We start from the raw sequence: 15,907 nt of genomic DNA on the forward strand, positions 1-15,907 counted from the left end.
TGTTTTATAGCTTCATACTTAAAGCATTCTTTTCTTTCTTAAAAAAGTGTTTTTTCAGTAATTGTAACACAGTTTTTTCCCTGAGGCCAAAGTAAAATTAGACTTTACAGATTAATTCTACTTGTAATGTATATATTTTATCTTAGGAGGCTTTCCCCCTTTTTCAAACATGAGGTTTGAAGGCCCCATTTTCCATCCCCCAGCCTGGAAACATCCTTGATACAGGGGAAAGATAACAATCTGGATCCGCTCGGGGAAAGAGACCCACAATAATTCATCTTCATGGCATCGTGCAGCGGGAAAGTCACAAGACCAGGAATCTGGTGACTTGAAGCTGGTCTCCCAGCTTCAAGTGTGGGAGGGAGTTCGGGCTCTGAGTGGGAGTTCTGCCAGCTTGTTGCTGCCGTTTCTTTCCCCTTATTCGTGAAATGCGGGGGCTGACAGAGGCTCTCCAGGACAGTGCTTCTCAGGTTTTAACGTGCGGATCTTGCCCAGGTGTGCGGATCTGGGGACAGCCTGACGTTCTGCATTCCAACCCCATCGCAAGAGGCCAGTGACGCATGTGCTCAAACCACACTCGAACACGCAGTGACCAACCCCAAGGGACAGCCCAGACCCCAAAGGTGTTGTATTTTGTTAACTCATGTCTGTCTTCAAAGTACTGCCATTGTTCACATTCTTAAAAACACATTTTGGACAGTTAGAAAGGACGCATATTGTTCAAGTTAATTAGGGATTGGGATTGCTAGTAAGGGTCACCGAGCGCTGCAGACAAATACGTAAACACACACCTTTTTCTCTGTCACCCTGGCTCTGGCTGCTTATTAGTATCAGCTGAGGTGCCTGCAAACTACATTTGTCTCATTTGCGAGGCTCAATTTGCAACAGCAAAGAAGTTTTATACAGTCAGCAGAAGCCAGCAGAGGCAATAAAAGTTCCTGGAGGTTCAGATGTCATCAGAACAATCCCTCCCCAGGGAAAAACTCTTTGCAGAATGTTGCCATGGTTAGGAAGCCACATTGTCGGTTGAAATCCTGGCTACAGCGTTTTCTAACTATATGACCTTGGGCAATTTTCTTAACACCCAAGTTTCCTTTTTTGGTAAAATGTGATAAGGATTAGGTTATAAAGATTAAAACGAGTTAATGTATATAAGGTGCTTTTTGTACGATGATTGTTATAAAGAAACTATTATTAATATTATCACCTACCCCAAGATTAGAAGTGGGACATTCCTGGGGCGCCTGGGTAGTTCAGTTGGTTAAGGTCTGACTCTTGATTTCAGCTCAGGTCGTGATCTCAGGGTCGTGAGATCAAGCCCCACATCTGAGCATGGAGCTTGCTTAAGATTCTCTCTCTCCTTCTTCCTCCGCATCCTCCTGCCCCCACGCCTCTCAAATAAATAAATAATTAATTTTTTAAAATAAAAAAAGTGGGACATTATATTCCCCCTTTAAAATTACATTTTAGCATTGCCTCAGCAAGACTACAACATATGTGTATTTGTTTAGCGAATGATGAAAATAGTGTAGCTTTGGCCAGGGTGAGGTTGTCATGAGGCCGGAAAGGTACGTTGAGGCTGGTTTGTGGCAGACGTTATAAGCTAGGCCAAAAAGCCTAGATTAATCTTGTTGGCCATGGAGAGCTATTTGAAATTTTTGAGCCAGAGAATGACATGACCATTTTTCTGTTTTAAAACAGACCAGTGCAGAGTTCAAATGGGGTTTTCAAGTATCTCCCCTCTTCTTAAGCTGCACCGAATTTTTCTGCCCTACTTTGATAAGTGATACCACCACAACACTCACCTTTGCAGTTTGTGGTTTTTCTGAGGCAAAGAAGGACTCTCAAACCACTGATGTTTCCATTTCTGCCCCAAGAGGGTGACAGTCGAACAAAACCTTGAAGTCCTAAAATACATTCTAACAACTCCCAGCTAACTACAGCCCTGATATAATTTTATTTTTCCCTTAAATCTGAAAACACATATTTGTATTATCTAAGGCACTTGGGAGATTTCCTTTCCAATGCCCCAGCAGGACCTAAGTCAAAGTGAAAGAGCCAAGGTAATGGAATGATGTCCTGGGTCTTCTAGGAGCAGATAAGGCCCCTCCAGACCCTATGGGAATTTCTTTTAATTGCAAGAAAGTGCTGGCCTACTGTCAAGTAGCTCGTGGGTTTAGGGTCAAGGACTTTATAACTGAGACTTGGGGCCTGGCCAGCTATGATGCAGAATGTAAACATGTTTACAAGCTAAGAATTTTTCCCAAATCCTCTCCCATATGTTAAAACCAGAGTACATAGGGGCACCTGTCTGGCTTAGTCAGGAGAGCATGCAATTCTTTATCTCAGGTTCATGAGTTTGCGCCCCACATTGGGCATAGAGATTACTTAATAAAAAAAATTTTTTTTTAAACCAGAGTATATGAAATCAGGTAGCCAGTCTCCAGGCTTCTACTAAAGGAAAAGACAAAACACTCTTAAATAAAATAAATACATTCCTTCCGACTCAGAAGTGGGAGGTATTTAGAAAGTGGAGTTGAAGTGACATAAGTTCTAAACCCAGTTCTTCCCCAATCTGGGGAGGATCATTTAACACTTGAATCTCTTTTCTCCCCCCAAATAAATGGTAATAAATTCTCAATCATCCAGATGTGCGAAAGTACCACAAATGCTTGCTGAGTGCTTAGTATAGGCTAGCTCCCGTGTTTTTGTCATTTCATTCTACCAGAACGCTACTAACTAAGTAATATCTAGTCTATATTATAACCACATTTCGGAGATAAGGATCACTGAAGTTTAAAGAGCTTATGTAACTTGCCCAAAGCCACACGAGCCAGGATTCAAACACAGAATCTAGAGTCTGTGTGGCTGCAGTCAAATGCTGTCACTACAGTGAGCAAGCTGAGAGCCTCAGGAATTAGCGTGCATACAAACATACTTACCACACGGACGCACCTGCAGGAAAAAGGTAGCGCAAGGAGGGAGAAAGACAGCTGTGTTGCCAGGGCCAAAAAGGCTTGTGAGAAGAATGGTATGGAAATGGGGCTGAAAAAGTGACTACGTAGGATTTCACCGGCAGAGAGAATGAAGACATTCTAGGTGAAGGAACAAGTGTGAACAAAGGCATGGAGGCAAATATCCGGTGTACTTGGAGAACGTCACTATTGTGGTTTAGTAAAGGAGTGTGACAGAGGCATGGAGATTAGCTCCGGGCAAGCCAAGAGGAGTGACAAGGGTCTGAACCAGCTGGTAACTGGAGGAGGAGAAAGTAGAAAGAAATTTAGGGGACATTAACTGAGGAAAAATACTGAGAATTTTGTTCCTCTTTATTATTTTTTTGTGTGTGTATGTATGTCAATAAGGTGTGTGTGTGTGCACGTGCGTGCATACCTGTGTGTGTTCTTTTTTTTTGGCTGTAAAATGCACTTTATTTTTTTGATATTTTTTTATTATATTATGTTAGTTCCTCTTTAAGGCTATGTCTAAGTCAGCTTTGTTTTGGGGGTGCCTAGCGTTATTTCTGGCACGTAGTGCACTCTAAAGTCATGTTTGTTGGGGCGCCTGGGTGGCACAGTGGTTAAGCGTCTGCCTTTGGCTCAGGGCGTGATCCCGGCGTTCTGGGATCGAGCCCCACGTCAGGCTCTTCTGCTGGGAGCCTGCTTCTCCCTCTCCCACTCCTCCTGCTTGTGTTCCCTCTCTCGCTGGCTGTTTCTATCTCTGTCAAATAAATAAATAAAATTTAAAAAAAATAAATAAAGTCATGTTTGTTGAATGAATAAAGGGGAGAAAGTGTCAAAAAGAACCAAAGAGGGGAGAGGAAGTAGATGAGGTATAAATAAGTCAATAAATGCTATAAAAGAAACGAGGTTTCATACATGAGTAAATGGTGGGATCCATGAACTTGAATAGAAAAGTCCAGAGAAACTGGTTTGGAGGGTTGCCAGGTTGCCTCACAAGATTCTGGTGAGTGCAAACGCAAACAGGGTGGTAGGAGCTTCTATAGCTCTATCCATAGCCCTACATGTTTGCATTTGTTTATTCCCTAAACATTCTTGAGTATTCTTTGTGTTGTACATTCATTCAAAAAAAATTTCATGAACATCTATGATCTGTGTTATAAAGATGAATAGAAGAGAACACTTGTCTGAGAAATTCACTGGCCAGTGATTGAGATAGAAATGAAATACAGTAATAACCAATGTTTATTGGATATTGACTATATGCCAGACAAAAATACTTTGCATATTGATTCATTTTATCCTCATTACGATTCTGTGAAGTGTATGTTATTACTATCTGTAAATAGAGGACTAATAGCCCCTCTCAGATGCCCCTATTTCAATCTCTAGAACCTGTGAGTTATATAAAGGGAAATTAAGCTGCAGGTAGAATTAAGATTGCTAATCAACTGACATTGACATAGAGAAAGTAGCCTGGTTAACAGGTGAGTCCCACGTAATCACAAGGACCTTTAAAAGTGGAAGGGATGGGGGAAGCAAAAGAGCAGGCAGGTCAGAAAGAGATGGAGGCAAGGTTGGGGAGATGTCAAGTCTCAACCTGCCATTGTTGGCTTCTAAGATGGAAGGGAGTTCTAAGTCAAGGACTGTTAGCAGCTTCTAGAAGCTGGAAAAAGCAAAGAAACAGATAGGTTATCCCCTAGAGCTTCCAGAAGGAACACAGGCCTGCTGACACATTGATATTTGCCTGGTGTAAAAGACCTGTTCTAGACTTCTGACCTCCAGAAATGCAAGACGATACATTTTTGTTGCTTTCAGCTGTTAAGTGTATGGTACCTCGTTACAGCAGCACAGAAAACTAATACACTACTCATGTTTTTTATTTAAGAAAAGTCTATTAATGTATTTTATAAATTTTTATTTTAGAGATATGGAAACCGAGGCACAGAAAGACTGTTGTTATCCAAATTTTTATTACTTAACATTGTTCTTTCATGAGGGCTTCCTGGTCTTTCTCTCCTCTCTGGCCACCTCAGGTTCCTTGCAAGTTCCTTTACTCATAACCAGTCTCTAAATGGTAGAGTTTCTCAGGGATTTCTCCTAAATACTTTTTCTGTTTCAATATTTTTCCTAGGTAATCTCATTCATTCTCGGGGTTTTAAATATGGTTTATAACCTGATTACTCCCAACACAGTATTTCTAACTTTGTCCCCTCCTCTGAGCTCCAGAGGCCTCCTCTGGAGGCCTCCAGAGAGCCTCCTCTGAGCCCCTCTGGTAAGCTTGTCATCTACCAACTTGACATCTTTGTTTGGATAGCTTACAAACATTCCAAACCTAACATGTACAAAACAATCCTTTGCTACCACAAAATGACTCCCCACTCCCACATTCAATTATATTTGTCTCAAGTCAAAAAAATGGAGTCAAGCTTTAGTCCTTGGTCTCTCCCTCCACCTCCACATTCACCCCACCAGTAGCCCATCTATGTCTTTCTGGCTTCGCTACTACCAACTTGGTCCAAGCCATCACTACTTTCTACCTCGAAAACCACAGTAGTTTCCCCACAGCCTCTCTGTGTCTATCCTTGTTCCTCTGTGGATCTGTTTTCTTTACCACAATGAGTGTCCTTCTTAGACAGTGAATCAGATCTTGTCATGTCCTTGCTTAACACCTTTCAATGGTATTGAAAGGTGTTTTTTTTTTTTTTTAGAATAAGATCCAAACTCCTTTTCAGTAACTCCTAGAGCCCTGCACAATCCAGCTCCTGCTTACCTTACCAACCTCACCTGTCACCACTGCCCCTCATTCTTTCACCTTTTTCCAACCCCACCCAGTTTCTCTCTGAAGTTAATCTCTGAATTTCCTGCCTCAAGAGCTTTGTATCTGCAGCTTCCTATTCATGGAGTACATGTGCCTGTGCTCGTGCACACACACACACACACACACACACACACACACACACACATATACCTTTCACCTACATAGTACTCATTCCTCAATGTTCAGATTAAATGTTTCCCCTTTATAAAGGCCAACCTCAAACCATGCATTTAGTTCGTTCAAAGCATCTTTATTCTGCCACCCAGGCCTTCTCCAACCTGATTCTCTATCCCAGCCCCTATTTGTTTCCTTTTAACACTTATTGCAACTTGTAGTATATTGTCATTTTAATGACTTAATTTTTTTTTTTTTTTGCTTTTTGTCTTTCTAGTATGTTAGTTCCATAAGGTCCAGAACTGTGTCTGCCTTGGTTAGCAGTGTAACCCCAGAGCGCTATGCCTGACACATAACAGGTGCTCAATAAATATTAGTGGACTGTTGAATAAAGGTTGTATATACAAAGTTAGTAATGTTTAAAATGGTACTGATACTCTCTGTACCATTATCTATAGCATATCTATAGTAACGCTACAACTACTTAAATGGTGAATTTGAATTTAAGTCAGTAACTGATCACTAGCCAGTTGAATTTACATTTTATAATATCCTTTTATTACATTGATTATACTTATCTATACATTAGACTGCATTTTAAAGTAAAATTTTATGTCATAAAAAAATTAAAATTTTAAATGTCATGTTATAACAAATTTTATACACATATATTATATATAATATTTCCCTAAAAATTTTGAATCAATTAGCTTCTTTTGCCTTTACACTTACAGTAAAATCACATGGTACAGATTCAGAGTAACAAAATACATATTTAGAATAGATCAGATCAGCACCCAACAGCATATTTTTCCCAGAGTTGGAGGTGCTAATTAGTTTATGTGTCAGATAGGGTTTTTAGGAAATCCCCAATGAGAAATAAAAACTAAGATATAAATTATTCAAATTATGTGCAGCTAAGGACTAATGCTTCTCAACTAGGTATTTGGAGATAAGCAACAAGTGATAAAACATAGTAGTAGGCATATGAAGTAATAATGTTGACATATTTAATGTTTATATATTTAGCCTTCAAGTAAGGCTATATTTGTGGTCAGAAAGGAGCCTACTCCTTTGAAAAATATGTAGAATGTGAAACACCTTCATTCTTTCTCCACCCTTCGTTAAAGCAACATATACCCAACCCCCCAAAGAGGACAAATGGAGATGTGGGTTCTGTTAGTTTGAAGGATAATATTCAATTCCATCAGCAAATTTTTCTTTTGAGGCTATAGGATGTTAGGTATTTATGAAAATAAGCAAGATTCATAAGTCACTATACCTGACTTTATATAGGTTATAATCTTGTTGGAAGAAAAACAAGACAAAATATGTAGAGTCAAGCAACAAACCCATCAGGACCAGAGGTTTTACAAAACCATACTAACTAACTGACTCCATGTGTCCCTGCAAGAGACAAATATGGTGTCAAATTCTGACTCTAAATCCTCACTAGCTAAACAACTTTTATTAAGCTTTGCAACCTCTGAGCCCCAGTGCCTCCTCTGTCAGAAGGGGATTATAGAAGCATACTATGCCTCGTAGGGTCATGATAGGATAAAATGAGATCATCTGGGTGGAGTGCTTGGCATTGAGCATAGCACCAAGTAAGCACTCATTAAACATTAGCTACTGTTATGACTATTTTAGTCTTTTGTAAGTTATATGAGAAATTGCTTCTATAAATGGAATGGAGAAAAGACTTTGTTGAAAAGTATTATTTGCAAACGGTGTCATTTGTTTTAAAGGATTTATCATAAACCTACTAACATTGTTGGGACGAATCCCACGGTAACTTTTGCCAGGAGTTTGCAAACTCGAGGTGCTAATTTCTGGAGTTAAAAGGCTCTTTTCTTTTCTTAGATGGCTTTTTTTTTAATTAAATGCTACCCCAAATGAGAGGTACCAAAATCTTATTTATGATCACATGGCCTAATATAAAAAGATAATTATTCAACAAAACTTCACTTATTTTGAAGGATACAAAATGTCACATATAGTCCTTGCACATGTAGCCCTTGCACATGTAGCCCTTGCATCATGTACACACACACACACACACACACACACACACACACACACACACAATCTGCCTGCCATGGAGAGAAAGCATGCATACCAAAAACTACATTATAAATCAGTAAAGAAGTATATATCATTCTGTTTGGGAATTCCTCCTCTCTCATGATTTTACCTACCTCCTGCATTCTGATGACTCCCAAATCCGTACTTGAAAATTTAGCTTCTCTTCCGGGCCATTGTAGGTTCAAACAACAGTTGGATATCTCCAATGATGTAGCGTGGCCAGAGCTGCACTCACCATCTTGCTGCCATGTATCTACTTCCCCTCCTTTAGTGCTACCATCAACCACTCAGCCAAGGAACTCAGAGCCTAAATGACCCTTCCTTCCTTCTTCCTAAATACCACCAATCCTTCAGTCCCTGATTCTGCCTTCTACATTTTCTTCACTCTGCCCTTTCTCTATGTGGATATCCCCATTATCTTGATTTGGGGCCTGCCTTTTCTCTCATGTATATGAAAGCTGGTAAATTGGTCTCCCTACCCTGTTCTGCCCCCTTCCAAACCCTCCACACCAGGCAAAGTCCTCTATCTAAAAATTAAGCCTCATCTCCTCTGTTTAACGCCCTTCCATGTCTCCCTCTGTTTAATGACTCCCCAGTATTGGCAGTATTGGCATCTACTCAGTTATTTGATTGATTTTACTGACTGCCTACTGTGGAATAGACGCTGTTGTAGGTACTGGGAGAAGAATATTTTTTAAAAAAATCAAGTAAGATTCTTAACTTCATAACCATATTTTCTAAGAGACCACCCCCCCCAAAAGTAAACAAAGACCTACTATAATGTCAGGTAGTGATAATCCATATGAAAAAAGGGAAAGCATGGTATGGGGATAGAGCTGGTTGAAGATCACTATTTTGGGTAGAGTAATTAGAGAAGGTTTTTCTGAAGAAAGGACTCTTAAGCAAAGATTTTCATGAAGTTAAGCAATGAACAATTTAAAAATCTAGATGAAGTGTCTCTCAGACAAGAGAAACAGTGGAAATTTCCTGAGCTTGGAAAGCTTGAGAAAGAGACAGAAGACCAGTATGGCTGAAACAGAATGTGCAAAGTGGAAAGTGATAGTATGTGGATGAACAGGTAGGCCAGGCACACGGTGTAGGGCTTCGTAAACTGCACCAAAGATCACGATTTAGTCTGAGAATAATAGCCCCTGAAAGGTGCTTTTTAAAGTCAGATATATACTGAAGTATAATTTACATACAAAAATGTATCTTTTTTTAGGCATACCATTCAGTGAGCTTTGACATGTTTTGATCAAACCACCACCACCACAATCAAGATAGGAACATTTCCATCTCTCCAAAAAGTTCTCTTGTGCTCCTTTGTAAGCAACCTCTCCCTCATTCTCAGACTCTGTTAACTACTGATCTGTCTTCTGTTCCTATAGTTTTGCCTTTTTTAGAATGTCCTATAAATAGAATCCTACCATGTGTAGATTTTTGCGTCTGCCTTTTTTCACTTAGTACAATGCATTTGAGATTCATCCCAGCCTCACATGTATCAGTTTGTTAGTAGTTTTATCCCTGGAATAGTATTCCATTATGGATGTGCCACAGTTTGTCCAGTTGATGGACATTTAGGTTGTTTCCACTTTAGGGCTATCACAAATAAAGCTGCTATAAACATTCACATAGAGCTCTTTGTGTGGCTGTATGTTTTCATTTCTATTGGAGGGATATCTAGGAATGGGATTGGGAGGTCCTACGTAAGTGTATGTTTAATTATACTCTCTAGCTCCATCCATGTAGTTGGCAAATGGCACTATTTCATTCTTTTGATGGCTGAATAATATACCATTGTGTATATATATCTTCTTTATTCATTCATCTATTAATGGACACTTGGGCTGCTTCCATATCTTGGCTATTTTATCCCTTGAATTAGTGCTTATATCCCTTTGAATTAGTGTTTTTGTGTACTTTGGGTAAATACCCAGTAGTGCGATTGCTAAATCATAAGGTAGTTCTATTTTTAACTATTTGAGGAACCTCCCTACTGTTTTCCAGAGTGGCTGTTATCAGTTTACATTCCCACCAACAACAGGGCAAGAGGGTTCCCTTTTCTCCACATCCTTGCCAACACCTGTTGTTTCTTGTGTTGTTGATTTTAGCCATTCTGACAGATGTGTGGTGATATCTCATTGTAGTTTTGATCTGCATTTCCCTGATAGTGAGATGAACATCTTTTCATGTGTCTGTCGGCCATCTGGATGTCTTCTTTGGAAAAATGTCTATTCATGTCTTCTGCCCATTTTTTAACTGGATTATTTGGTTTGGGGGGGTTGCTTTATAAGTTCTTTATACATTTTAGAAACTAACCCTTTATCAGATATGTCACTTGAAAATATCTTCTCCCATTCCATAGGTTATATTTCAGTTTTGTTGATTATTTTCCTTCACTGTGCAGAAGCTTTTTATTTTGATGTAGTCCCAATAGTTTATTATTGTTTTTGTTTCCCTTGCCCAGGAGATGGAGACATCTATAAAAAAAAGTTGCTATGCCTGATGTCAAAGAGATTACTGCCTGTGTTCTTTTCTGGGATTTTTATGGTTTCAGGTCTCACATTTAGGTTTTAAATCCACTTCAAGTTTATTTTTGTGAATGGTATAAGGGCGGTTTCTTTCTTCTGCATGTTGCCGTCCAGCTTTCCCAGCACCATTTGTTAAAGAGATTGTCTTTTTCCCATTGGATGTTCTTTCCTGCTTTGTTGAAGATTAATTGATCATGTAGTTGTGGATTTACTTCTGTTTTTTCTATTCTATTGATCTTTGTGCCAGTACCATACTGTTTTGATTACTACAGCTTTATAATATAACTTGAAGTCTGTAATTTTGATACTTCGAGCTCTGCTTTTTCTTTTCAACATTGTTTTGGCTATTGGGGTCTTTTGTGGTTCCATACAAATTTTAGGATTGTTTATTCTAGTTCCATGGAAAATGCTGCTGGTCTTTTAATAGAGATTGCATTAAATGTGTATAGTGCTTTGGGTAGTACAGTTTAACAATATTTGTTCTTCCCATCGTGACCATGGAATGTTTTTCCATTTTTTTGTGTCCTCTTCAGTTTCTTTCATAAGTGTTCTATAGTTTTCAGAGTACAGCTCTTTTACAACTCTTTGGCTAGGTTTATTCCTAGGTATCTTATTATTTGGGTGCAATTGTAAATGTGATTGTTTTCTTAATTTCTCATTCTGCTGCTTCATTATTGGTGGCTAGAAATGCAACAGATTTCTGTACATTGATTTTGTATCCTTTGACTTTACTAAATTCATTTATCAGTTCTAGTAGTTTTTTGGTGGAGTCTTTCAGGTTTTCTACATACAATATCAGGTCATCTGCAAATAGTGAAAGTCTTACTTCTTCCTTACCAGTTTGGATGTCTTTTATTTCTTTTGGTTGTCTTATTGCTGTGGCTAGGGCTTCCAGTACTATGTTGAATAAAAGCGGTGAGAGTGGATATCCCTGTCTTGTTCCTGATCTTAGAGGAAAAGCTCTCAGTTTTTCCCCATTAAGGATATTGGCTGTGGGTTTTCACATATAGACTTTATTAATGCCTCTAAACCAACTTTGTTGAGGTTTTTTATAATAAACGGTTGGTATACTTTGTCAAATGCTTTTTCTGCATCTATTGAAATGATCATATGGTTCTTATCCTTTCTTTTGTTAATGTGGTATATCACATTGATTTGATTTGTGAATATTGAACCACACTTGCAACCCAGGAATAAATCCTAATTGATCATGGTAAGTGATTTTTTTTAAAGATTTTATTTATTTATTCGACAGAGATAGAGACAGCCAGCGAGAGAGAGGGAACACAAGCAGGGGGAGTGGGAGAGGAAGAAGCAGGCTCATAGCGGAAGAGCCTGATGTAGGGCTCGATCCCATAACGCCGGGATCACTCCCTGAGCCGAAGGCAGATGCTTAACCGCTGTGCCACCCAGGTGCCCCAGTAAGTGATTTTTTTTTAATGTGTTGTTAGATTTGGTTTGCTAGTATTTTTTTTTGAGGATTTTTGCATCTGTGTTAATTAGGGGTATTAGCCTGTAGTTCTTTTTTAGTGTTGTCTTTATCTGGTTTTGGTATTAGGTAATGCTGGTCTCATAGAATGAATTTGGAAATTTTCCTTCCTTCTCTATTTTTTGGAATAGTTTGAGAAAAATAGGTATTAACTCTTCTTTAAATGTTTGCTAGAACTTGCTTGTGAAGCCATCTGGTGCTGGACTTTCTTTTGTTGGGAGTTTTTTTTTTTTTTTTTATCACTGATTCAGTTTCTTTGCTGGTTATTGGTCTGGTCAAATTTTCTATTTCTTCCTGATTCTGTTTGGTAGTTTATATGTTTCTATGAGCTTATCCATTTCTTTTAGATTGTCCAATTTGTTGGTGTATAGTTTTTCACAGTATTCTCTTATGATTGCATTTCTGTAATGTTGGTTGTTATTTCTCCTCTCTTATTTGTGATTTTACTTGAGTCTTTTCTCCTTTTTTCTTCATAAGTCTGGCTAGAGGCTTATCAATTTTATTTTATTTTTTCAAAGAACCAGCTCCTGCTTCCATTGGTCTGTTCTAATGTTTTTTTATAGTTCCTATGCCATTTATTTCTGCTCTAATCTTTATTATTTCCTTCCTTCTGCTGGTTTTAGATTTTGTCTCTTTATTTTCTAGTTCCTTTCGATGTAAGATAGGTTGTTTACGGGGATTTTTCTTGCTTCTTGAGATAGGCCTGTATTGCTATAAACTCACCTCTTAGAACCACTTTGGCTGCATCCAAAAGGTTTTGGACCATTGTGTTTGCATTTTCATTTGTTTCCATGTACTTTTTATTTCTTCTTTTATTTCTTGATTGACCCATTCATTGTTTAGTAGCATGTTATAAAAACTCCATGTATTTGTTGTCTCTCCAGATTTTTTCTTGTGGTTGACTTCTAGTTTCATAGCATTGTTGTCAGAAAAGATTCATGATATGACTTCAGTCTTCTTGAATTTGTTGAGGCTTGTTTTGTGGGCTAATATGTGATCTGTTCTGGAGAATGTTCCATGTGTACTCAAAACAAATGTATATTGTACTGTTCTAGGATAGAATGTTCTGAATATATCTGTTAGATCCATATGGCCCAATGTGTCATTCAAAGCCATTGTTTCCTTGTTGATTTTCTGTTTAGATGATCTGTTCATTGATGTGAGCGGGGGACATTCAAGTCCTCTACTATTATTATTAATTAGGTCCTTTAGGTTTGTAATTAATGGGTTTATGTATTTGGATGTTCCTCTATTGGGTGCATCAATATTTACAATTGTTAAATCTTGTAGGATTGTTCCCTTTATTGTTATATGGTGTCCTTCTCTGTCTCTTGTTAGTCTTTGTTTTAAAATCTAGTTTGTCTGATATAAATATTGCTATTCTGGCTTTCTTTGAATCCATTTGCATGATAGATGTTTCTCTATCTCCTCACTTTCAATCTTCATGTGTGTTTAGGTCTGAAATGAATCTCTTGTAGGCAGCATATAGATGCATCTTATTTTTTACCCATTCTGTCACCCTATGTCTTTAGATTAGACCAGTTAGCCCACTAACATTCAAAGTAATTATCGATAGATATGTATTTATTGCCATTTTATTGTTTCGTGGTTGTTTTTGGAGATTTTCTCTGATCCTTTCTTATCTTTCTCTTTCATGGTTTGCTACGTTCTTTAGTGATATATTTGGGTTTCTTTCTCTTTATTCTTCGGATTTTTATTAGTGGTTTTTGATATATGGTTACCATTAGGTTTGTTTTTAAATTCTCCTGCATATAGCAGTCTATATTAAGTTGATGGTCATTTAAGTTTGGACCCATTCTTCACTCCTCTCCTCCCCACATTTTAGGTATATGTTTTCCTATTTTATATCCTTTTATTTTGTGAGTTCTTTGACTGATTTTTTTTTTTTACAGAGACATTCATTTTTATTGCTTTTGTGTTTCCTTCATACTGTCATTTTGGTCTCTCCTTTCCATTGAAAAAGTCCCCTTTAATATTTCTTGCAGTGCTGGTTTTAATGATCATGAACTCCTTTCTATTTCTTTTTTCTTTCTTTCTTTCTTCCTTTCTTTCTTTTTTTTCTTTTTGGTCTGGGAAACTCTGTTTCTCATTCTATTCTGAATGATAGCCTTGCTGGAAAGAGGATTCTCATTACCCATTCAGCCCTTTGAAGATACCATGCCAGTCCCTTCTGGCTTGCCAAGTTTCTGTTGAAAAATCTCCTGCTAGCTCTACAGGTTTTTCCTTGTAAGTTACTGTCGTCTTTTCTTGCTGCTTTTAAAATTTTTTCTTTGTCACTATGTTCTCCCAATTTAATTACAATATGTGTTGGTGTGGGTCTGCTTTTGTTAATTTTGATGGGAGTTCTCTGTGCCTCCTAATCTGGATATCTGTATTCTTCCCCATATTAGGGAAGTTTTCTCTTATTATTTCTTCAGATAAATTTTCTGCCCCTTTTCTTTCTCCCTTCTTCTGGGACTCCTATAATGTGAATGTTATTACATTTGATGGAGTCACTGAGTTCCCTAAGTCTATTCTCATTTTGCATAATTCTTTTTTTCCTCTTTTATTCAGCTTGATTACTTCCCATTACTCTGTCTTCTAGGACACTAAGTCATTCCTCTGATTATTCCATCCTGCTGTTCAGTCCATCAAGGATGTTTCTCACTTCACTTATTGAGCCTTTATCTCTGCTATGTTGTTCCTTATCTCTGTGTTAAGGATATCACTTATGTCTTCCACTCTTTTTTCAAGTTCAGTGAGCGTCCTTATAATCATTGCATTAGGCTTTTAGGTTCCAGAGGTGGCAGGGCTGGGCCAGCAGCACCTACCTGCTGGCTTTCCTCACCTCCACTCCACTATCTGCCCATTGCTCCATCTGCCCTGCCACCCATGACAGAACAGGCCATACCCTTCCACAAAGACTTCTTGACTAGAGGCATCACCACTGCCACCTCCAAGACAGCTGTGGCCCCAATCAAATGGGTCAAGCTGCTGCTGCATGTGCAGAACACCAACAAGCAGATCACTGTTAATAAGTAGTACAAGACCATCATGGACCGTGTTGTGTGCATTCCCAAGGAGCAGAGTGTGCTGTCCTGAAGGGGCACCCTAGCTAACACCATTTGCTGCTTGCCCACACAAGCCCTCAATTTTGCCCTCAAGGACGAATACAAGCAGATCATCCAGAGGGTCATGGACAAGCACACAACAGTTCTGGAGGTATTTTGTAAACTGCCGTTTTTATATCTTCTCTCCACGCAGGCTACTCTCTCTTTAAGGATGGCAACTCAGTGATCATTTGCCCTCCTGACTTGCCCAGGGCTGAATCAGTTGACTTTTAAAGCCCCAGGCTCCAAGTCCCAGTGGTTATACAAGCTCACAGAATTCAGCCCCTCTGGTTTTGAGTCAGATGTTATAGGGATTAGTCTTGCCCATATGAGCTCCCTGGTGCAGGGACCCATTCTCTGCCTTATCTGCATGTGCAGCTCCCTCCCTCCTGCAGGCAGTTTCCCTCTGCCTTTCTGACTTTCCTAAACTTTTAGATATGGCTACTTCTCTAGAATTAGTTGTGGAGTTTGTTCTGCCAGTCTTCATACTCCCTCTCTGGTTTATTTACTTGGATATGGATGACATCCAGTTGTAAATGTGGGACTGCTTGAGCCAGGGTTCTCCTACTCACCATGTTCCCAAGCTCCTCCTACATTTCTTCTGATGAGGGCCTCACCCCTCTCTCTTCTTCTGGGAACCAGCCCTTACCCACTTCTGGACAGTCACAGGCCATGACCTTCCAGAGGGGTAGACTTCAGCTCCAGGAGTGGGCATGTGATTCAGAGTATCATACCTTCTCAAACATATCACTCTGTCTGAAGATGATAAAACTAGGAACCATGAAATTTTTGCTGGCATC

General features: G+C 38.9%; 1 long non-coding RNA gene across 1 annotated transcript in view; it reads left to right on the forward strand.

Moving 5' to 3' along the window:
* The first annotated feature begins 320 nt into the window (after positions 1–320).
* LOC117797235 overlaps positions 321–15,907 on the forward strand; it is a 28,466-nt gene continuing 12,879 nt past the window's right edge. The window contains exon 1 of the long non-coding RNA XR_004622162.1: positions 321–623. This is a non-coding gene — a long non-coding RNA (uncharacterized LOC117797235). The remainder of the gene's footprint in view (positions 624–15,907) is intronic.

The sequence above is a fragment of the Ailuropoda melanoleuca genome, chromosome 20 (genome assembly GCF_002007445.2).
Source record: "Ailuropoda melanoleuca isolate Jingjing chromosome 20, ASM200744v2, whole genome shotgun sequence".
Classification (NCBI taxonomy): Eukaryota; Metazoa; Chordata; class Mammalia; order Carnivora; family Ursidae; genus Ailuropoda; species Ailuropoda melanoleuca.